Here is a 25581-nt window from a genome sequence, read left to right as displayed (position 1 = left end):
TGTAATTTTCCTTCCTCGGAAAATTATATTTCTTTGAAATTATAAGTTGTAATTGGTTTGGAGCACAAAATGGAGGTTATCAATATTAATATAAAGGAGGGTTGTAATCAAAAATCAATTTGAATAAGTAGGCAGGCAGTTAGCTACCCGATTCGGTGGGTGTATATACAGAATGTGTCATCTAAAACATGTGAAAATACGTAAATCAGTTCTATTCTAGAATAATTTATTTTTATCTTCGATTGACAATAAGCTATTTGTTCGCGTATTCTAAAAACAGAGAGTCTTAGTATAACTAAAGCCAAATATTTAAACGGAATCTGCCACAGTTGTGACAAAAACAAATTCATCTTTACCATGACGCATTCTGGCATGGCAAGGTAAATGGCAGTAATTAAAATTTTTAACATAAATGAGATATCTGTATAGATAATGTAAAATTACTGTATAAATGATCAATAATTCTGTTTGGAGCTTTTACGATAGTTTCTGTCAGTATTAGTATTTATTGTAATAAAGACAATGTCATTTAGTTCCATTGTTCAGTTTTATGTATTGTATAATAACATTTATTTAAAACTACAGTTTTAAGAATACATTTACTTCAATTATTTAAATAATTATTATGTCACCTAACAAAAATATTGGTGAAAAGTGGAATAAATAAGCTAATCATCTACGGTGCTAGTAAAAAAATTGGCGGTCATAAAGGACATGATGACGTCATGCAAACTCGAGGATCCTCTAAAAAATGCACAATTTCATAATTATTATAAGTTTATTTATTTCAAAGGTAGCACCTTGTTGTGAGACTTTTTCACAACGATATATATATATATATATATATATATATATATATATATTGTTATGTTTCTTCTTTCCCAACCAAAGAAAAATAAATAGAAAAATCCATCGAAATAAAATTTTAAGATATCAATATTAACAAATTGTATATAGTAATTTAAGATAAGATTTAGTGTAGATAAGAATAGAAATTTGTTTGGCAAACGACCTTTTTCCGTTTCAAACAAAATTATCAAAAATCTTTTGTTTAGAATTAGAAGACATTTTACCTGTAAGTTAATCTTTTCATTGTTTGTATAGTCGAGTATTAAATGACCATATTCTAATCTTTTGAAATATGTATAAATGGTGTATTGACAAAACCAATTTTAAAGTAAGCTATTTAGTTTTTCTCTGAAACCGAAATTAGGCTTTTCCAAAATCATGGTAAACACAATTTGAGCTTTTGATTGGGAGAATTTAGGGATATCATGGTCATCGAAAGAAAACAGTCGTTTGTCTCATGATAGGGTGTGGTTCGTAAGTTTGGATACCGGCGTAACGAAAAGAAGTGAATAGTTTGCAGAAGGAGATAACAAGTAGATTAAAAGAGGTCCTTGTATCTACCGTGGGCATTTTATAAAGTATATGTGAAAGTATTCTTACGGCATCAAGTTGACAAAAGGAGGTCCTGGTGTCATAAATAAGTAGCTGAGTTTGGAGAAGTGTATCAGGTGTTTTTTGTGTAGTCTGCAGGAGGTTTGCAGAGACGTTAGGAAGGAGCCGGGGTGCCAAAGAGGAGAGATCACATCGTTGAGGAGACTGGACTTTTCTGGGTATGTTCCAACATACAACTCAACAAGAAAACAAGCTGTAAGTGTTTGTACAATTAAATTTAATATCTGTGAAGGATCAGTTTGACATCATGGTCATTAGCATTCAAATTTAAGAACTACGGTTTTGGTAGGCTAATCAAAAGTTTAAAGTTTTGTTGTTTCTTGTTTTCAAGTAAAGAAAAATTTAAGTAAAATTGGTTTTCATGTAATATAAATGTATGTAGATTTAAAATCTTATTATTATAAAAATTTGATTTATTTTCTTGTATGCTGATCGATAAGTTAACGACAGAATTTGATAATTGTTTTATTCGTTCATATAAAATAAAGAAACGTAAATTTTTGTAATATAATATATTTTTATTCTTATCCTTCTTCTCTATCCCAATAAAAGACAACTAGAAAATCTTTGAATCCATCGAACACAGGTACGACCGTCAATCCAAAATAAACTAAGGTACACTCGAAGAGTAGTGGGTGGCTAATAGATGAAGTAGCCACCTTCTTTGTCTTTTATTTCTCCACTTTGACCGAAAAACCCATCACTCTTCGAGTGTACCTTAGTTATATATATATATATATATATATATATATATATATATATATATATATATATATATATATATACAAACAACACAGTTTATTAGGGCTGCAGTCAGAAAGTTTGGCCAAGATGTTACAAAAGCACTCTTTTGACTTTTGGTCTAGCTTTCGGAATTGTTTTTATTCCTTCTTCTAGTAGTTATTTAGCTGTTAGTTAGTTAGCTGCTTTACAAAAGATGTTTGATTTGGAAAATGTCTAAATTTTAATACCAACGCAAATACTTCGCATAATACTTCAAAGGAAGTATTATGTTCAGCCTTACTGAGAGAGCAATTAAACTGTCTAGCACACAATACCATTCCGAAAATCTGAAAAAAGTAAGATATTTTAGAAAAAAAAAATCATTATTCACCAGAATTTTGCAACGGTCTAACTAAAAAAAGAAGATACATTATAAAAAATCGATCTAATTCTGATGTCCATCCAATCCAAAACAAACCCAAACTATACCTAGAAATAATAATAGTAATGTAACCGACTTAAACAAATACTATATTTCCTTATACCAAACATTGAAATAAGATTTTAATGGTAATGAGTAGGTATATATTAATAGCATTTAATTTTTACTCAACTAATCAATTTAATACAGTTTAATTAATTGTTACACATGGCTATACGTCGAAAAATGACACGAATTGAAATATATGTAACGATTATGTACTTATAGTTTGCATGCTTCACGCATAAATAATTATAATTAATAAAAGCGGCTATTTAAGTGATTGGTAACAATATTAATAGAGTACTAACCAATGTGTTTGAAAGATATTATCAACTCTGTTTTCTCCGCGGTCTTCCTTAATGTACACGTGTGGGCTTTATGTGTCCACATTTCATGGTGAGAATTAATTTGATTGTTTTTTTTATTGCAAACATAATTAAAGACACGAGTGGAAGAAGGTGTTAAGTAGCAAAATGCAACATTGGATATAATCAGGAAAACATAAATATTTATGTATTTTTTTATTAACAATAATTTATGCATCCCTTTTGTGCTAGAAGGGTAACTGTAAAATAACTACAATATTTATTACATAAATAGGAAAAAATAAATAAACAATAAGTTTGTTTTTGACTTTAATTGTAGATAATGCCTTCTCCACTAACATGACGTTCGAAGGCGAACAATGTCGGTATAAAAGAAAGAGATAAGTATATTTAAGGAAAATAGTTTTTATTAAATAAAATTTAATAAAAAATAAACAATTTATTTAAAAATACAATTCAGTTTGTTCTTCTTCTATTTTTTACATCTTGGTCATCACCAAAAATGTTTTTATAGAAGATATAAGCACCAAAATTCATCTTTAACGAATTTTCTTTGTCCTTTTAAATTTTTTTATCGCCAATTTGTACCGTTTTTCAGTTAACCAGCGGAAATTAAGATTTTCTGAATTCGGAAGTATGTTTTTTGATTCACGATGTCCTAACTGTATTTGCACCCTCCTCGCCAAACAACCATGTGGCAATTTCTTGGATATTAACTACTTTCAATGTTTAATTGCTATTTTGATTTGTTACAATTTCTTAATATATTTTGAATCAGGTTTTATTGTTATATCTCAGTCATGTTTTTGAAAACGAGCTCATTTTTATGGTAATTTCTATATGTTTTTTAATTTTTATGTGTTTTTACTAATAAGTTGTACCAGAGGGCTTATTAAAAAAATTTTGGTTTTTCTTTTAATTATATTTGACATTTATAACCACATCAGTGGGGTTTTTAATATTTAAAATAAATAGTTTTTTGTTAAGGTCTTTTCTTTTCAAAAAAAAAAAATTTTTAACAAAAGTATTGTATGTATTTCTTATTAATTCAAACAAGATACTGATTCTCCTAACTTCTTTCTAAAACTTTTTTTTGAAAAAATTTGAAGGAAGAAGACGAGGAAAGGTCTCGAATCAATAAACATTTAAACTTTTTTTTTTAAATTTTATTATTTTATTAATAAACTGCATGTGAATACTGTTTACCTCTAAGTAATAATTAATATTTGTTATGAGCACTTGCATTTGGTTATATAGTAACTTCCAACTGTGTACTTCCAGTTGAAGTAAAAATTTAACTATAGTTTATTTTTATGAACGAGAGAGTAATTAGCATAATTTTAACTGGTAGCTCCGACCCCTCCATGGGCGTGCTCAAGATTAATTGAAAAATTAGTTTGAATAATTGTAAAAAATAAATGAATTATTTCAGTGTTATAAAGTGTTATGTGTATGTAAACAAAAGTGACCTCTTTTATCACACACTATATTAGAACTGACTGGCCTACATTAAAATGGGTTTTAAAAAATTCACATTTTTTTTAATTTTTAAAAATTACAAAAGAGAAAAAGAGTTTTTAAAACCGTCTAAGGTATGTTAAATAGATGAATAAAAATATTAATATAAAACTTACAGCTACTTGTTACAAATCCAAATCAGATTTAGAAGATGAACTTTCAGAACCAAGATTTATAATAACTGGCTCGATCATTTTATCAGTAATATTGTCCAGCTTCCACATTTTTTCCTCTTCTTTAATAGTGTGATTTACTGCCTTTTCCCAGTTTTCAGGTTTTACATTATTTACGGCCTCCAAAAACAACTGTTTAACATCATGAATTTTAAAAGTGGTATTTTTTCTTGAAACTTCACTCTTTATATGTGCCCATACCAGTTCAATCGGGTTTAATTCACAATTTCCCAACACCAAGTGTACTGCTAACTAACTCAACGGTCTCATCAACACTTTCACATAAACGTTTGTCTGTAAATGATTTAAAACAATTAAATATTAATGTTTTTTCATTAACTGTTAGAGGACCAATTTTTCGGCGTTTACACGGCACTTCCAAATTTTCCATAACACTAGTATACACAATAAACTGCACCTTGCAACTGAAGTACCTACTTTTAGTGAACTGTTAAGAATTTTGAATACGCCACTTGGACCTTCCTATATACAAAATGGAAAAACCCACTATCACATTTTCTGTGGAATAAGTTTAGAAGGTAATTATCTAGTCAATTACTGTCGTAGATTCCTGGAATTAAAGAATTAAATGTTTGATTGTTGAAACCCTTACTTCGTGGAATGCACTCATTTCAGATAAAATAAAACGTTTAATTTTATCTAAAGAATTAAACTTTATTTTGCAAATAGGCAAAGAATTAAACTTTATTTTGAAAATAGATAAAATAAAACGTTTTATTTTATCTAAAGAATTAAACTTTATTTTGCAAATAGGTAGGTATTTATTAAACTTTTATTGGTTATATATAACCAATAAAATAAACATCTTACATTTCTTGCAAATTCATTAGTACCTGTTAACCTCCATCACTCCGACACTGGCAACCTTATTTAGGGATTAGTAACCCTCACAACTATTGTATTCTATTCTGCTCTAACCTTTATACCTGGTGGTCATACTCAATTTAAAATTGTTTTCCTATATACTTCTGTAAACTTGTTGACAAATATCTGTTTTTCATTGAGTCACCCGTATCAACAGTTTAGAGATTTGCATACATAATTTATTGTTTTATTACTCTCTCTTACATAAAAATACACTATAACAGCAAAAAAAAATTACTGAATTTATTAGGCAGTTGGGATTGGGATCAACGAACCGAGTATATTTAAGAAAAATGTGTGTGAGTGTGTGAGTGTGTATGTGTGTGTGTGTGTGTGTGAGAGAGAGATTGAGAGAAAGAGAGAGAGAGAGAGAGAGACAGAAATAGAGAGAGCGAGAGAGAGAGAGAGAGAGAAAGAATATGGGTTGCAAAGCAGGTCCGTTAGCCGCGAATTTTTATTTGTTATTTTTTTTATAATATATAAATAAACGGCAATATTTATTTCTTTCAAATAGTTAATTAGTAATTTAATTATTCTCATATCATGAAAACTTAGTAAATACTGTATACTAATTGGAGACCATACTTGGTCTTGTTGTAGACAGTAATACAATTGGTCTATATATCTCTCTTTAATTTTGCATTCCAGGAAAATATAATTCAAATCTCTAATCGAAACATTATCACAAAAGCAAACAATAGTAGAAATATCCCTCTTTGAGAGCTTATATTTAAATATTTATTCAATTGGCGAAGGTATTTTTTCCCGTATTTTATATATTCTATCTTTAACGTCATTTAATGCATCACTCGATAAAATCTGAGTTAGGATCTCACACTTTGTTATTCCATCTTTGGCCAACCAGTCCAATTTCTCATTACCTATTATATAATTGATGGATTCGACCTATACTTGATGGAAATTCATTTTATGTAACAATAAAACACTGAAAACTTTGTTTTCAAAACTTCCACAAAATTTATTTTAAATTCTTATCACTACAGCTGTTTTGACTGATTGCCTTTCTCAAGTGATCTATTTTTGGCATGCGTTTACATTTTATAGTCTCTAATTAATTAGTTAATAAAAATGTTAAATTAAAAACTACACAAGCCCTGAAATTAGTATTTCCACCACCAGAGAAAAAACCCAGTACCTTCTGCTCGATTACATATACAGGCAAAATATCAACAAAAATAGCCAAACACATAAAAAAGAAAGAAATAACACCAGCTTTCAGAACAAATAACAACCTAGGCAAATATATTAAAAACAACAAGAGCCAAAATAAAAAACACTTACACAGTGGTGTGTACAAACTTAAATGTAGCGACTGCCCAAAAACTTACATCGGTCAAACTGGTAGAAATTTTAATAAACGAATATTAGAACATAAAAGGGCTTTCAATAATAGAAAAACAGATTCCACATACGCACTTCACCTTCTAGATCATAATCATTCTTTTAATGACGAATTTAAAATTCTCCACATTCAAAATAAAGGCCTTAAGCTATCTTTTTTAGAATCTATGGAAATCAACAAATTAAAAAACACAGATATAATTCTAAATGACCAACTTGAGACAAACAGTTCTCCCCTCCTCAACTTATCTCATTAGAGACTATAAAGTGTAAACGCATGCCAAAAATAGATCACTTGAGAAAGGCAATCAGCCGAAACAGCTGTAGTGATAAGAATTTAAAATAAATTTTGTGGAAGTTTGAAAACAAAGTTTTCAGTGTTTTATTGTTACCTATTATATAAGAAAAATAATGTAGATGTTAATAAAAAACTGTACTAGAATATGTAAAACTATAAAACTATTTTAAACCACTTGTGCATTTTCCATTGAAGTTAAATAATATAAAATTGTTTGGGGTAATCTATATTTTACACATAATTATCTAAAACTCTAGGGCCATACTAATTGATTCAACAGCTTTTTTTCATCAAATATTACTTGCTATATGATCATATTTAAATATGTTTTAAATAGTGCTCTTCTACTATTTTATATGACTAAATTAGTAAAATATAAAAAAAGAACAATCTACAGGAGCCCTAGTTCCAAAAATGTATATTAATTTTAGATTTATGGTTTAGAAAATAATTGAGAGGGAGGCGTATATTAGATCCGCACTGTATATTTATATTATTAAATCCTAGCAAAACACATTTCCTTTATGAAAAACAAAAATATTAAGAAAACACAGACCTCAACCATGATGGAACACAGAATGTCAAAACGCAATCAAGCAATACAAAATATCTTTCAACAAAATGAAAAAACATAATAATGCAAATAACATCATTGAATACCAGAAACAGAGACCATATGCTAGATATATAACAAAAACTGCTCGAAAAAGCAACTGGAGGAAATTTGTCTCAAATGTAAATAGTTCAACACCTTTATCTACAGTCTGGTGCAATATTCGTAAAATATCAGGAAAAAACAAATTTTATTAAGTACGTATTATTACTCATAATACTAATAAAATAACAAAACCCAATGAAATAGCCAATGCTTTTGCTACATATTTCGAAACAAACTCTAGCAATAGCAACTATTCCGAAGATCTCATACTACATAAAATTAACACAGAAAAACAACAGCTTGATTGTGAAGATAACGATAGTAGTTCTATCAATATTGCTTTAACCTTAGATGAACTTAACTTTGCCCTTAATACTACTAAAAACTCTACTCCTGGACCTGATAATATACCTTTAATATTCTTGGAAAAAATTCCAGGCAACGCTAAATGTGTTCTTCTAAAAATTTTTAATAGAATATGGTTATATAATGTCTTTCCAACTTTCTGGAGCAACTCAATAATTATACCTATTTTCAAACCTAGCAATGCACGAACTAAAATTTTCTCATAAAGACCCATCTGACTCACCAATGTAATGTGCAAAGTCATGGCAAAAATAGTTAACAAAAGATTGCTGTGGATGTTAGAAGGAAATCACCTCCTGGTAAACGAGCCAAGTGGAATTCGACAAAATCGAACTATAACTGATAACCTCATTGATTTAGAGTCTGAAATTCTGGAATCCTTTGCGTACAAACAGGAAACTATTGCAATGTTTTATATATTACCAAAGCATTTGATATGGCATGGCATTAGCATATTATTAGAACACTTCATACATTTAATTTTAGAGGTAATATCATTAATTACAGCTCAAACTTTCTTAAACAAAGAAATTTTTAAGTAAGGGTTAACCACTGCACATCTTTCTGTGCCACTGCACATCTGCAACGAGACATCAAGAAAATGGCACTTCTTAAAGATCTGTAATAAGTGCAACGCTATTTTTAATTGCCATGAATAATATTATATCATCAAAATCTAGCTTTATTCGTGACTGATAATTCGTAACTTGTATTGTCAGTTTTCTCAGTTGAGAGAGGATTTCAGTTTTCAGTCAACAAATCAAAGTGCTTGCTATTTACAAAGAAGCATAATCCAATTAAACCCCAGTTAAAATTATATAACCAAATCTTAAACTACGCTGATGACATTAGCTTTTTAGGAATGATCTTCGATACGAAAATAACAGGGAAAAAACATATACCTACCGCAAATTAAAAAAAAAAACGTGTCAAAATGGAATTAATATTATGAAAACTCTCTCTATTATTATGGAGCGAACTATAACTGCTTAATCCATGTTTATAAAACCCAAATAAGGTCTGAAATAGATTGCAGTTCCATAATATATGCATCTACCAAAAAATAGACAGTATGCATTTACCTCTTCCATATACATTGGCTGCTAATTTTAATCCGAACAATCCAACTATGTAGATACAATGTATTTACTAATCATTTTAAAAACTTATATACTTAAAATAGGAATGTGAAACCACCATTCTACGAAAGAGTTTTGCAAACTTCGACTTCACAAATTCCGATACCAAATACCTATTCCTCCTCCTTGGAAAATAAGCATTCCTTAATTCGACACATCCTTAAATATCTTTAGAAAAAACGATACTCCCTACTCCTTAATAAAAAATACCTTCATCAAAATACTTTTCTAACTTCTATCACGTATACACAGATGCCTCTAAAACATCTACTGGAGTTGAAGCAGCTATCGTTACTTCAAATATTACACTTGAGTATAAACTACCATCCTTAAGCTGCATACATACTGGCGAGCTATATACCATCTACCAAGCTCTCACTTATATTAACTCCGGTAATATATCCAAAACTCTTATAATTACCGATTTCCTTAGTTCCATCAATACTTTTAACCAGCTTTACACAACACATCTAATTGCTCTCCTAATTAAAAAAGAACTAGCTATCATACAAAACAGCAACCATACTGTACAATTTCTATAGGTTCCTTCACACATTGGACTTCAAGAACGAAGAAGCGGACCGCATTGCCCAACAAGCAAGTAACAGTGAAACCGGGAGTGAAAGTGTGACAGTTAAACTTCAAAACTTCGCAAAGTAAAAACATATGTTAAACCGAGGAAATATCAAATTTCCAACAGGGCTCATTAAGTCGTTCTTATTCGACTTCGTCTAGGACATACCCGATTAACCCACGGGCATATAATCGACCACACTAATCCTACTTTATGTGACAATTATAATGTTCCACTCAGTGTTAAGCATGTCTTTGTAGAGTGTCCAAGATACCAGTTGCAAAAGACAGACCAACCACACTATCGGTTCAACAAGTGAAATCTTAGGAGAAAAATCTAAAATTGAACAATTAGTAAAATTGCTTATACATTATTATACTTAACAAAATTTAATATTTATTAAGTATATAAGTATATATATAAGTAAATTAACTCATGCATATGTTTATATGTCGCTAATAACCTCCGAGGTTGATGCGATAATCTTTGTAAATAAACAAAACATTTCCTTTATCCTTTCATAAAAAAATATTTCCTTTATCTTCCTAAAATTATTGGTATGTACAAAATATAATATTAGTCTCTTGAATTGTATCTATAAAATATTGACAGTAGCACCCTGTAATATCGATGAACTCGATTTCGACCAATTCAATTTACTTTAGTCGTATAAAATTTCAAAGCATCCATTTTTCATGCTGACGTTTTTGTAACTTAGCAACTTGGCACACGAGGTACTTTTATTCAATATTGACTCGTGTATATTTGTAAAATGATGATAAATTGATTTCAAAATTGGAATTAGTTATTTCCTTTTCATTTTTATTTAATCTTAATATTCGGTTAGATTTTCAAATAATTGATAATATCATTATCGGACTAATGAATGATATTGAAAAGAAAATCACCCAACGGGTCGATTTTTTATTTTAAATAAAAGGTTTATTTCTACTCATGTATTAATAACAATCATATTATTTTAGTTATTTATTGTACAAGACGATAAAATTGTACTTTATCTTCGAGAGCGTTTTTTAGCATCGAGACGTCAGTCGAGACGCTAATTATGCTCGAGAAGATAATGCGATTTTATCGTCGTGTGCAATACAACATTTTTTTCTATAGCAAGACTTCAAGTTCAGGTGAAAAATAGAATTTCAAAGAAAATTGTAATTTTTAGCACAAAAATCGCAATTTTGTTGCTTCGTTGCTAGGGATATGAATTACTCTGTATCCAATATAAAATCAATCCAGTACCTCGAATCAAGTGTTTAAGCAAACGAGTACAAGTTGTGATGCTCCAAAAATAGATATTTCTAATAATGTTAATTGTAAAATTTCAGTTGTTTTTAATCCTTAATGTGTTTGAATTTGTAAATTTGAATAATATTGAATAAAAAAAAGTTAAAACATTTTATCTACTCTTGCTGTTAAAGTGTCACTTTATCTACCCTTGCGGTTAAAGTGATATTTTATCTACTCAAAACAGTTGTTATAGCAACACTTTAACATTAGCTATGGAAAAATATTTATTATTTTATTATTAATAACAGTCATATTATGTAAAATCATCTTTACACTGTTTACACTAAGCTCCAGCACACACGGCGCAACTGTTTAAAAACTACGTTTCTAAAACAGATTGAGCTTCCTACTGTTTTGTGATCTTGGCAGCGTAACAGCACGGGGATTCACCCACGAGACGATCCGACTGAAATTGGTTTTCAATCAGTCTAAAACCGATTTTGATTGACCTTTCACCTGTGGCCGCATTGGCGTTCCAATTTTTTGTAGCACGCTATTACCGATCATTTGGGAAACATTTAAGGATATAAATGTTTTAAGATTAGACAAATTATATGGAAATAAAAGATTGGTTAAAAAATGTTTAGATAATTTCAACAGTACAAAGAATTTATATTAAATGAATAATTGAAAAAAATTAGGGATATTTATATTTTAAGATTTTATTTTAATTTTGTGTAGACATTACAATTGTCAGTTGGAGATAAGTAAAAATATAAAGGCTATTACAAAAAATATTAATCTATTCAGAATAGCGAATAAATTTTTCCCATTGGAAATTTAACGAAAAATTTAAACATGATGTCAGTTGTTCCCATGCCTAATGGTAGCCGAGAAATATATTTGTTTATACTCAGCATTTTGCCATATTTAACATTGAATTATAACCCAAATGATCCAAAACCAGTCGCTTCGTAGGCTTAAACAGGTTTTATTTAGGATGTAAACCATTTTTAACCGATTGCAGATAAAACTGGTTTAAGTTATTTTAAAACTGTTAAGTTTGCAATAATATTTTTAGGGCATTTTTTCGGCTTACAATTAAAGCTAAAGCCTTTAAGCATGGCAGCACACGTGCTCAAAGCTAATGTGCTAACTTAGCTTACGATAACAATCATAATGTAAAATTATTTCTGAATTTACCAAAATTATCGTAAGTGTTGAAATTGTATAGAACTACAGTAGCAAAATTATTTTTGATGCTTCCAAAGTAACGTAAGTCCAACTACAAAAAAACTGAAACTATTTCAAAGAAAAATCATTACTTTACTTCAAACACTCATCATAATACGTCCGGATGCCAATTTTCACTTCAATTGGACATTTCTAAACACGTTTATTGAAAAAACTGCCGTACTGTAAAATTTACTAAACGATACTTACGATGTTATGGCAAAAAGGTATCGATATATTGTTCAGGCGTTCACACGTTGAATAAATCAAAAGCTGTGATACTGATCCAAGTCCCATCAGTAAATAATAAAATATTCTTTACAATCTTTTAACTAAAATTTTTAAATTTGAAAAATATTTTAAACAAGAAATGTAGCTAAGATAATTTTGAGGAAAAATATCTATTAGCGCTTTTTCTGTAGAATAAACCATTATCTCAGAAACAACGCTTAAGCCACCGGCGATTTTGAATGTCAGTTACGGTCCTTTCACATTACACGATTTCGCTGGTGCGGGAAAAAATCGCCCGGGAAATTTTTCTTGGTCGACTTTTGCAGAGCACAAGACCTTTCACATTGCACGATTAGAACACGGGCACGTTTTGTAATCGTGTTGCAGCCATCCAGTGCTACTAGAACCGCACGGCTACCATATCGTCCTCTAGCTCAGTGGTCTACGTGACCAAATGCACGCTTTCACACTAGACGATCTTCAGTCGTACGGGAACTGTCCCCAGTATTGTTTCTACCGCGTTCAGTTATGGTGGCTTGTTTGCAAATTATGGAAGGGGTTGACGCTGAATTTTTAATATCGCTAGTTGAAGCAAAACCTGTGTTATGGGACAAAACTTTAGAAATTTATAAGGATAGAAATACAACAAGGAAAGCCTGGGAAGAAGTATGTTTAGCACTCAGTCCGGATTTGGAGAACAATGGCGATGGAGAAAAAAATGCATTTGGGAAGTACTATACCTATTAACTTTCTATTAAGCAAACTAAACTTACTTTTTGGACGTATGTATATTGTATTTTGTAATGTATATTGGTGTTGTAACAGAGACACTTTTATTTTTATTTCATTTATTTATTTTCACATATATTCTTAGGTAAGCACACTTCTGATATTGTTTGCTTCCAAGGCTCCTCGTGTAGTGCTTTCTCCTGATACATCTTCCAGGTCTGTGATCGTCGTTGTGTCCTCAACAAGATATCCGTCTCTGTCACGTACATAGTTGTGCAATACGATGCACGCATTGACGATGAGCACTGGCTGAACGTTGATAGGACGATAGAGCCAAACGCACATTCCACATATTTTCGTGTTCTGCACAATCTATAATTAAAGACCCTTTTTTCAACTTTTAAGCGTTTGCCTCCAAAAGGTCTCAGTAGATGTCTATGTAAGCCAAATGCTTCGTCTCAAACAAAGAAGTATGGTATTTTAGAACTCTCTGTTCCTGGAAGAAGTTTTTCCTCAGGTAATGGTGGAGAACCACTTTCTATTGATTTTCACAATTTGTACCTCTTAAATATTGACGAGTCACACTCTTTACCATAGCTCCCTACATAAACGTAAACAAATCTGTACTTTGTGTCTGCTACAGCCATAAGTACAATAGAGAAGTAATCTTTGTAATTAAAATACATTGATCCTAAGTCAAACGGATAAGTCAGTCTTATATGCTTGCCGTCCACAGCTCCAAGGCAGTGAGGGAAGTTTGCGATACTTTCAAAGTTGGAAGCAATTGACTGCCACACTCTTCTCGCATTTATGACCAAATCGCAGCACATATTTCTTCAACTATGTTTTTTGCTGTTGAAATTCCAACTCTGTAGCTGTAGTGCAAATCCGTAAACGTACAGCCACTCGCCAAATATCTGAAATAAAGTGAACATTGTCATTAATAATTATCATACTGAATTGATTGTATTTATTTATTCATTTTATTTTATTTATTTTTTTTACAGGCAAAGAAGTGATGAAAAGGTGAACTAACCTCCGAGATTGTTTCGCGAAATCGAAAAAAGATGACAAATATGCTAAAAAAAGTGGATCTGGGGCTAAAAAACGTAAGTAATATGTGTTTTCAGACCAACTTCAATTTTTGAATAAGATCTACACCGAAAAAGAAACGGTAGACAGCTTGAACCCAGAAATTATACCAGGAACACTCGAAGAAGATGAAGAGCTTGAAGGCACCACTGGTGAACCAGAAGTTTCTACCAGCGTAAACCTGCCATCCAAGCCCGTAGGAACAAGGAAACGAAAGAAACTAGATGAGGTTGAGGTGAAAATGCTTAAAGCTCTGGAACCTAAAACGCCTTGCAGTAAAATGTCCTTCCTTCAGAGTTTGCCTCATTTGACAAACTATTCCAACAGTAAATTCCTTTAATTTCAACTGGAAGTGTTAAACGTAATAAAAAACATAAATAAACTAAAGGAAACTCCTCATCTTCAATCAAACAACCCCTCTTCTGTGCCATCTTATCAACCACAACCTCAGTACATGCTTCAGCCATCTCCCGTTAACCAACCGCAAGCATTTGTCCATGTTCAACAACCTCCATTTAAACCTCAACAATATGCAAATCCTAGTTTTTCGGGCAACGTTCAAAATAGCGTACAACAGCTTCACTTTTCTCAATATGTACGTAAACAGCAAAATCAGTCAAGGCCAACGCAGCAATCAACGCCTAAACAATCAGATTCACAATCGCAACCGGGTACAGCATCCGCATCTTAGTACCTACAGGGATTTTGTTACAGCAACTCTTCACAAACTGAAACTGAGCATAGTCCGTCTATTTCGGCTTCACGAGATTCCTGGATTTTTGATATATTTTGAGTGATTTATATTAAATAAAGTATATTTGCTTATTCAAAAGGTTTTATTATATTACCTACTACTGCAATATTAACTTATTATATAAAAACATAATAATATAAGATTATGATGAAGCAATTTGTCACTTAAAACCCTAAACTTAAATGTAGTATTAACTTCAATGGCATTTTCATTTAAACAACGGTATAAAAACAAAGCGGTATTTAAATGCTTACCTTAAATATATTGAAAGCATTTCAACAGGTTGTATACAGTTTCTGAACTGCGTGTTTTGTCGTTGAAGAACACTCTTCAGTTTCCTATGTAACTCATCAAAGGAGCGAACTGACATACGAAAGTAGTTGAAAAACTTTTGGTCATCGTTTCTAAGATCTTCAAATAATGTGTGGGACATCTTGACTTTCTGTTGTCTCTGATTAATTGGGTGAATCCAGTAAAGCCGATTGCGCCTTTGTCTTTTCCGACGCCGATACAGTATCCATAATGCAATAACTTGTTCACGATCCATTAGTTTTTTCTCATTCAGACCAGACCAAATTTTCCGATGAACTGATAAAAATGTACGATTTACATCGTTCAATGTGAAAGAAGCAAAACCACGATTAAAAATCGGGCGATTTTTTCCCGCACGAGCGAAATAGTGTAATGTGAAAGTACGCTAACGCCAGAAACAATAATTTTTTAAGTAAATGTTAAATCAATTAGACGGTATAATCGGTTATAACAGTTATAACAGTCGATATATTTTAATCAGAGTGCCCTATCAAGAAAAATCAAAATTCGTTTTAAAGGTGAACAATGCAGCTTTTTTGACGCAAATGAAGTTAGTTTCTACATTGCTGTTAACAAAAGAAACGTGCGATTTTGTGCCATTTTTTACGATTCTCATAAGATCAATAAAGTTTATCACTTCCATTGACAGATAACTATAGTATTTCCATTGTTTGAGCCTAGTCTTCAAAAACTATAGTATAAAATTTTTTTTTTTAATTTTTCTCAAATTACCGATACCGAACATAATTTTCATTTATTACAAATATGATAACTCTTTCTTTCCGATAAAAGATGATAAGTAAATTTTAACAAAACAAAATACATTTAAATATAATGAACATTGAAGAGGTAATATCCTTTTTTCTGTCGTAACAGAAGAGTTATCATATTTGAAATAAAAAAAAATTATGTTAAGTATCGGTAATTTGAGAAAAGTTTGCAAAATTGTTTTTTCAATTAGAAGAGTGTAGTTACATATTAAACATAGTTTTAATTCCATATAACTTTTCATAATAACAATTTTTCATATTGTGAAATATAAAGATACATTACTCTTAAGCGAATTTCCTATTTGTTGACAAGCCTCATATAAGATTAATAAAATTTGATATATGATAATTGCAATACTAAAAAGGTTCCCATATTTCTAAAGGTACCTAGACACACTGTATATTGAAAAACAAAATCGTATTTTTACTTCATCAATGGTATAAACATCTGCCGACTGATTCTAACATTTAATTTCCATCATAATTGAAATACCTACATAAAAAGGTAAAAATACACTTATTATGTGGTTATGTTATTGATAATTAAAATGAAAACGCTCGTTATAAAAACCGCAACATGTTGAATTCAATAATATCGTGCAATTATCACAAATGGTTTTAACTTCATTATTGTACATTATGCGGCGACTTCGGACACCCAACTGTGTTCGGAAAAACGATATAAACACTGTTTTAAATGAAAGTATTATTTTGTGACACTTGATTGAGCACTAGAATTTTTTTCAGACATCAAATCAACCACAATACCTTCACGTTTGGTCATTAATCAGGTTTATTGATTAATATAAAATATTTGTTGCTCGTTCGTTTTCGATGTGAGAAGATCGAGATACATTATTGTTATTTTCTTTGTTATTATCTATTTAGTTAGTAAGAAATATTGAGGAGCGGCAGTGAATTATTTGTTGTGATGATCCAGAGAAATGTGATGTAATATATCCCGGTAATAACTGAAGTGTTATTGAGGATTTGACTTATGTCCTGGTTATATATTAATATTTTTTAGTTTAATCTATTTAAAAATTTGTTCCTTTCTTTTAAAGATTTGTTAATACCATGATGAAATAATATAGGTTCTTTAAGATAGAGTTATTAAAATAAAATAAGCCTTAACATTTTAAATTGAGAGTGTGATTATTAAAATCGATGTTTAAACCCAAAACCAAACTTTGTATGCACTAAATCTACCAAATTCTTCCATTTATGAATATTTTGTATAAACCTGATGGAGTGAATCATAATACATACCAAAGCAAATGGCTCTAATAGAGAAAATACAATAAAAAGTACCTGTTTTTGAATTGAATTCAAATAAAACTACTTCTTTATATTCGTTAATCTAGTAACTAAAAATAAACAAAATATTTACGGTAAATCACTTATTGCCGTTTCGAAGGAGAAAATCGCAGATGACCATCTCGTTCGATGGTGTGTAGAGTAACTGGATGAGTAGGAAATAATAACTTCTTCTTCAGGTTCCTTCTCCTATCGGAGGTTGGAAATCATCATCGCTATTTTAATTTTATTGGCGAGCTTCTGAATAATTCTAATGAGCTGCAACCGAACCACTCTCTCAAATTTCTTAGCCAGGATATTTTGCGTCGTCCTGGGTTTCTTTTACCTTGTATCTTCCCTTGCATAATTAACCTAAGTAATACGTACTTCTAGCTCTACCAACGAGGAGGTTTTGTACTAGGATCATTTTATGTGGTAAGGATGAAACACGACGTTCACCCAAACGCAAATAAAACTGAAGGTCGCTCAACAAGAGGTTTGAATAACTCAAGTCGCACACTCTTCAGCCAATTACGTCTGGCGAACTACGGGCCAAGCAAAACCACAATTGCAGAGCCTAATAGAGTTTAATACTTAAACAGGAACAGAAAAAAGGGAATATAATACAAAAGTTTAGACTCTGAATTCACTGCGCCTGAGGAATCTCTTCAATTTTGTAAATAATTACCTACATATAGAATATACCTACATATAGAAATCTTGAACTGATAGCATTAAAAACACCGTAAAGAAGCAAATCGACTTAAATAATAAGAGGTTTATAAATTCAATAACGTTGGTAAACTTTATGATTCACTCAGATCAAACCCGACCTCTGTTAGCTATAAAGGTACAACTAAAGAGAACAAGTACTAAACCAGAAATACGAAGAATATATTATAACGGGTTAAAGGGTTAAAATGTGAGATGATAAAAATAAAATTATCTGCAACAAACAACAACAGTCGGTTAGGTAGCCAAGGCGGTCGACTAATATTCGCTTCACTGTCGAATGATTTAGCTGACGATGGTTCTGGCCCTGGCCTCTGGCCATGAAATGAAAAAGGCTACGTAGTTGTTTGAAATTCTAAATAAAGAATAATCTAGTTAAAGACTGTTTTCATAATCAAGAAAGCAGAGAAAGATATTGTTATTTAAATGTCTTTGCTGCTGTCTGCAAAAGCCTTGGAAAACGTAAATCACCCACACACACACACTGGCCGGTATTCTCGACCTTTAAAAAATCAGGCATAAAATGACTCGAAAATCATAAAAAATTTGTTTGTAATATAAAAAAGCATTTTTAAGGTAGAAAATACGTATTACAAAAAATTAAATATTTAGACAATAGTTTAATATATATCTATTTTGTCACTACCGTTATTCAACATTTAATCTAAATATGTCTATAAAGAAGCGATGACAGGTTTAATTAACCTGGAATTTGTGTTTTATTATCGATGAACAAATTTACCTTATACCTACCTACATCATTCAGGTATTAAGTATATCATTAGGGTTTATTACTAGGGTCTAGCAAACTAAAAATGAAATTACTGATCCAAAATCAAGCGTCGTAAGTGATTAATATTAGCCGAAATTACCAATCATGAATTCTCGGAAATTTTAAATTCGATCATTGGTGGAGCGTAGGAAAATATGGTTCCTTGTTGGTCACTTTACAGTGTAAAGTTACTGAGCGGATGAGCTAGAGTCGACTATATACCTAAATATGTAAAATACTCAAATTAGTATATTCTTTTTATTTCAGAAGGATATTTAAATATTAAGTCTATCAATAGAAAGAGTAGTAGCAACCTCAGATTCTTGTGTAATCTGTATGTACATAATGTCTTCTAAAAACGTGCCAAAACGTGTTATTTGGAAGAAACTACTTAATGACAGAAGTGGTAACTCAAGTGGAATGACCAACTTAAGACAAACAGTTCTCCCCTCCTAAACCTATTCAGTTCAAGACTATAAAATGTAAACACATTCCAAAAAGAGATCACTTAAGAAAATCACTCTGCCGAAACAGCTGTAGTTTTATTGTTATATAAAATGAATTTTCTTTAAGTAACGGTCGAATCTATCACTTATTAGATCTTCATTTGTAATATTCCATTTAACGTTTTGTATTGCTTTTATTTATGTGATCTTGTATGTAGCTAAATGATATGATGAATACAACAATTTCTTAATTTTTTTTGTGAGATTGCATTGCATGTATTATTCCATTATCTCAATTTCTTCTGTCATCCACTTATTTTTAATAATTATTTAATTTTGACGAGAAAGAAAGTGTTGTTGGTATTCCCAAATGGTCCCTTTATAGTGGTCAATCACTTTTCGATATCAACTGCAGTTGACATATTATCAGAGAGCCACAGGTTATTTCTTGTTTAAATGTTGTTTTTATAGCTGTTCTTGAGTTTATAGATTTTCTAGAGCTTACAGCTCTAACGAGCCTCAGTATTAAGAACGGACTCGAATCCGCTCCAGGTACATTTTAGTTATTGTCACGTAGTCTATTTCGTTCTTTACAATGCCCTAATATCTGTCTAAAGACGTCTTTCTTCTCTATCGTTAATTTGGCTAAGACCATTTCGTATAACTGGAACGTGTTCTATAGCCTTTTCAGCGATTTTGAATCTCCTTTAACTCTTTATATAAATATTGAAAAAATCCGTTTTTTTTCGGGTTTTTCCGTAACGATATTCATCACAATCATCTTCTGGATTATATTTGTTGTGTGTCTGCTGCAAATAAGCTTTTGATATTTCATGTAACAATTTTGCGTACCTTTACTATTCTAGTTCAAACCGGAAGATTTTTGCTCCTTTGGTCATTTAAAATCTGCCGTGGATTAGGGTGCGGACATATATGCTCCAATCACAATCCGATTCTTTTATTGATAAGAATGAATGAAACAGTATAATAAGTATAACAAAGAACCCTACTGCCAAGAAAATCACGGATACAAGGTGGCTCAAACAGGACAACACATACGAGGAAAAGTAATTTAAAGAATCCTATAAGCTATTACCGAAAATTCCCTATAATCCTTGTCACAAACCCCAATCTACTCAGGGTCCGACCTGTAATATCTCTTAAGTGTGCAAGAAATATTAATGATGAATCAATCAAATATAATCCCAAGATCTCGAATTTCACTCATTCTACTTAAAATGGTTATATTAAAACATTTATTCAAATTCAACGATAATGCATTTAAAACAGACCATCTATATAATGAGTTTAAGTGTTCCGGAAGTTTAAACAATCAGCTAGACTGGTTATCTCCATATAAAGTTTAAGATCATTAGCAATGGTAAGGCTTAAATATTAAAGCTATATCATTAATGAATAGGTTAAACAGTAAAGGTAACAAATAAGACCCTTGAGGTACACCACAGGAAACAGATATAGCAAACGAAACAAAAGATTTTATCTTCCCGTTTACCCGTTTACTCAGATAACTAGCAATCTATTTAACTAAGAACAATGAAAGTCCATACAAGTTAATAAAATAAAGCTTAAAATTCACTCTATCAAAGGCCAAGGGAAAAATGAGTATATATGGCATCCACCTGAAACTTCTTCTTAAAAGCTGAAATAACGTACTTTTGGTATATCATCAAATTAGCCAAGGTGGATTTTCTACTCCTAAATCCATACCAAGTCAATGGTTTGCGGAGAAGGAACTCAAACAACTTGGGATAAAAGACAGCATAACCACAGGTCGGTAATTCCTCACATCCTCTCTTCAGCCTTTCTTAAAAATAGAAGTAATAAAGCTATCCTGCAAAATTGATGGAAAAACTTGACATTGACAATTTCAATGAAAGGTTAACCAAACTAACATAACCGTACACAAATAGTGTAAACGCATCTTTTTAGAAAATAACTGGTAACAATATCCAGATTCAGACCACAGTTTACAGTTTAGTTTATCTTTTAGTGACAAAATTCCATCATGAATTTCGAAAGAGAAAATTGAATGTTGCACATTACGTACATCTTACATACCCATCAGGAACCCTTTTCTTACTTAGTCTCACTAAAACTTTTTGAATAATTCTATAATGCGCTTCTGTTCTTTCTTTCATTCATATACCGGCCATTACGATAAAGTTTCTCAACGAATATCATATGATCGTTTGTTTTCTATATTTTTTCATTAGCATCAAATACTTCTATACAAAACTATTAAGTATTTGTCGGTTTTTTAATCAAAAGGGATCTGTTATTTGTAGCAATTTACGCTGTCGTACACTTCTCAATATATTTATATAGCAAAATCAGTTTTCTACGCACGTCAGTCAAAATACCACTCGAAAAGAAAACGTTTATTTCTTTTTTATATCGACGTTTTGACAGGTGAGGTATTTTTCGAAATTAAGAAAACCGACATATTTGTGGTCAAAATCGTTTAAGATAGAAACTTTTTCAATTAAGCTCTTTTACACATATTAGGAAATCATTTAAGGGGTTGTGTGGTTTTTATAAAAAATGGCGAAGTATTTTTTAGTCCATTATCAAAACAAATTATAGGCTGATATTGAAAGAGAAGAGATATTGAAGAAACCAAATTACCGGTATATGATCGATCTGAAAGTCGTGAAAAATATTTCTATTGTAGATGTTTCAGGTAGAAACGGATTAAGCATATTGGTTATTCCATTATATTCTCTTTTTGTTCTGATATTATGGATATTAAAAGAAGAATACTATTATTTCCTTAAACATATGTAGTAGTATTTTTCAAATTATTTTCGACCATACTGTGTTAAATATTATTTTTTTCCATAGCTAATGTTCAAGTGTTGCTATAACAACTGTTTTGAGTAGATAAAGTATCACTTTAATCGCAAGGGTAGTGTAATGAATTTATTTAACTGCTACGTCTTTATTTAATTTATAATGTCTTTATTAATTTATTATATTGTTCTTATTCTAATTTATTAAAAAGCACGATAATTTATATATGTTTATTAACCACCAATAATACATAATTTATTTTAGGCGAACGTAACAATTGAAATCGCGAGCGCGGGTCTTCAGATATTCACTGACTTCCATATAAAATGTTTTATTTATATACATAAATTGCCGTTATCTCGAAAAGTCGAAAACCTTCTCGACTAGACTGAATGGCAGCAAAATGGTAAGGGCAAACTGGATTTCCCATCGACTCGCCTCGAACTTTGTTTTTATAATATCGTGTGTCAGGTATTCATGACCTAGAAAATACTCGAATAAATAAGGATATTAGTAATAAACATGTTTACAGGTTTTTAATATGACTCATATTTTTACGTAACATTGCCCCCCTCTCAAAAGATGGTTCCTCCTGGAACCTTGTCGGGACTAGAACTGGAACGGTATGCTTTTATCGGCAACTGGACCCTCTTTTACAACTTCCAGTTGTATAAAAATGACAAGGGACGGTTTTCTCTCCGCACCAGTAACTATGCGGATTGCAACAGACTAACACCTGGACTTCGGTGTCTTTAAAAATCTCCTCTACCATATTTAGGATAACCCTCCAATTTAATTGACGGCACTACAACTTTGGCATGGCTAACTTTTGCACGTCGGACTCTAGTACGTGCTCTCTCAATTGAAGTAAGGCTTCCCATACATCTCGGTAGGTAGGTTGGTCACGGGCAGTGTCTTTTGTTACCAGGTAGAAAAGGTAACGTGATGCATCTTGGAGTTTCAAGGTTTTACCGGGAGCTGGCACCTGGCATTGAAGTTCTGCAACTCGACCAAACTTCCTTCGAAAGACGGAGGCCAACCCTGGTGCGTCTTTGATACTGGCCGGGATGGTAAGGGCCAGCGAGTAGTCATCGAGGAGCGCGAGTAGATCTTGCTTTTCTTCAGTGGTAACACCATGTCTTGCTTTACCGGTACCTCCATAGGCCCCCATGAATTCCTCAAACGTAAGGTCAGACACGTCTTGGACTTGGTTTACTTCCACTTCTTCATCCACGTCGTGGTCACCTTCGAAAGACGCCAGCCGATTATGGTGTACTATCATCGGCTTTCCCCTCGGAATCTTGCTTATTCGGTAGATGACATCGTTGATCTTCTCCATAATTAGGTATGGGCCTTCCCAAAACTGCTGCAATTTGGGAGAACAACCTTTTCGCTTCTTGGGATTATAGAGCCAGACTTTGTCGTTCTTCTTAAAGCAACCCTTTTCGGCTTGTGTATCGTACCGTTTCTTCATTCGGTCGCTAGCGATCTGAAGGTGGGAACGGACCAACTCATGTACTCGTCCATTCTTCTTCGTAATTCGATCACATAATCTTCACCTGCTACATCTTCTCCAGGTCGACACCCAAACTCTAGATCACAAGGTAGTCGCATTTTGCGTCCGAATAGGACTCTGGCTGGTGTCTGGCCTGTTGATTCGTTAACAGCAGATCTGTAGGCTATTGTGAAGAACGGAAGGTATTGGTCCCAGTCTCGCTGATGATCGGACACGATCTTTGTCAAATACTTGCCGACTGTCCTATTCATTCGTTCTACCATACCATCCGATTGCGGATGATACGCGGTAGTTCTTGCTTTCTTCATGCCTAGTTTATCACATATTCCTTGGAATAGATCGCTTTCGAAGTTCCTGCCTTGGTCACTATGGATCTCCAAAGGCACTCCAAATCGGCTGATATATTCTTGGATCAACTTATCTGCAACGGTGGCGGCCTTCTGGTCTGGAAGTGCGTAAATCTCGACCCACTTAGTGAAGTAATCCATTACTACCAGCATGTACTTGCCTCCATTTTCACTTTCTGAAAATGGCCCAGCGATGTCCAAAGCTATTCTTTCAAACGGGCTTCCAACATTATATTGTCTCACAGGAGCTCTCCTTTTTCGGTAAGGCCCGTTACTCGTAGCACAAATAGTACATTTCTTACACCAGTCTTTTACGTCGTCGGAACTGTTCTTATCCTTCTTCTCTATCCCGATAAAAGACAACTAGAAAATTTTTGAATCCATCGAACACAGGTAATATAAGGAGTTTATTTTACTTTTGATAACAAATAAGTTATATTTTTAATGGCTCAATAAACTAAGATTATAGTCAAAATAAACAATCTTAACAATATATATATATATATATATATATATATATATATATATATATATATATATATTGTTATGATATGTAAAATCGAGAAAAATATTGGGTTGATTAAAATATTTCAAAGTTCAAAAACATTAAAATAATTCAGATAAGTTATATAATAAACAACAAACATTTCAAAGAAGGAAAGTTATTAAATTCTTGGATTACCTGTACTAAACAAAATGTAAGCTATACATAAATTATTTCTTTGTTATACTTGAGTGACCCGCATAATTTTAAGTGAAATCCAAAGACAATTGAAACGGGTTTTCCAAAATACATTAATGCAGTGATTAGAGACAAATAGAAGAGATTTTAGAAAGAGGTTTTTGTTAGTTTTAAGAATTATAGAAAATATTATTTGTAAATAAGTTTTAGGAAATTTTATAATTATAGGTAAAAATTTGTTTGTTATCGAAATGAAAAAATGGGGGAATTGTGACGAGTTTTGATTGGCGGAGATTGAAAAAGGTGGGATAAGTATGTAGGAAAAAGTTTAGCGAGATTGAGGAGAGAGAAAAGGAGAATCAGTTGGTTTTCCAAATCTGTAAGACGAACAAGGATTGTTCTCTGGCGGTTCCTGAGAAGTAGCAAGCAGTAGTGTTGAATGTTAGTGAGTTTTTGTGGAGTTAGTGTATCTGACAGAAGCTGGAGCAGCAAAATATTGTAAGTCATATTTTCCTACTTATATTCCAAGAGTCACTGTTCAGGCCAACGAGAGATTCAGTTTTATCGTAAAGAGAAGATATTCCAAGAGTCATTTTTCACTCGGGCCAACGAGAGATTCAGTTTATCGAGAGGAGAAAGGCTATCA

General features: G+C 31.8%; 1 pseudogene; it reads right to left on the bottom strand.

Annotated features, from left to right (window-relative positions):
• Positions 1–13546: 13546 nt before the first annotated feature.
• On the bottom strand, positions 13547–15621 carry LOC140435328 (uncharacterized; annotated as a pseudogene).
• Positions 15622–25581: the final 9960 nt, after the last annotated feature.

The sequence above is a fragment of the Diabrotica undecimpunctata genome, chromosome 1, assembly GCF_040954645.1.
Source record: "Diabrotica undecimpunctata isolate CICGRU chromosome 1, icDiaUnde3, whole genome shotgun sequence".
Taxonomy (NCBI): domain Eukaryota; kingdom Metazoa; phylum Arthropoda; class Insecta; order Coleoptera; family Chrysomelidae; genus Diabrotica; species Diabrotica undecimpunctata.
This window is presented reverse-complemented; position numbering and strand designations above follow the sequence as displayed.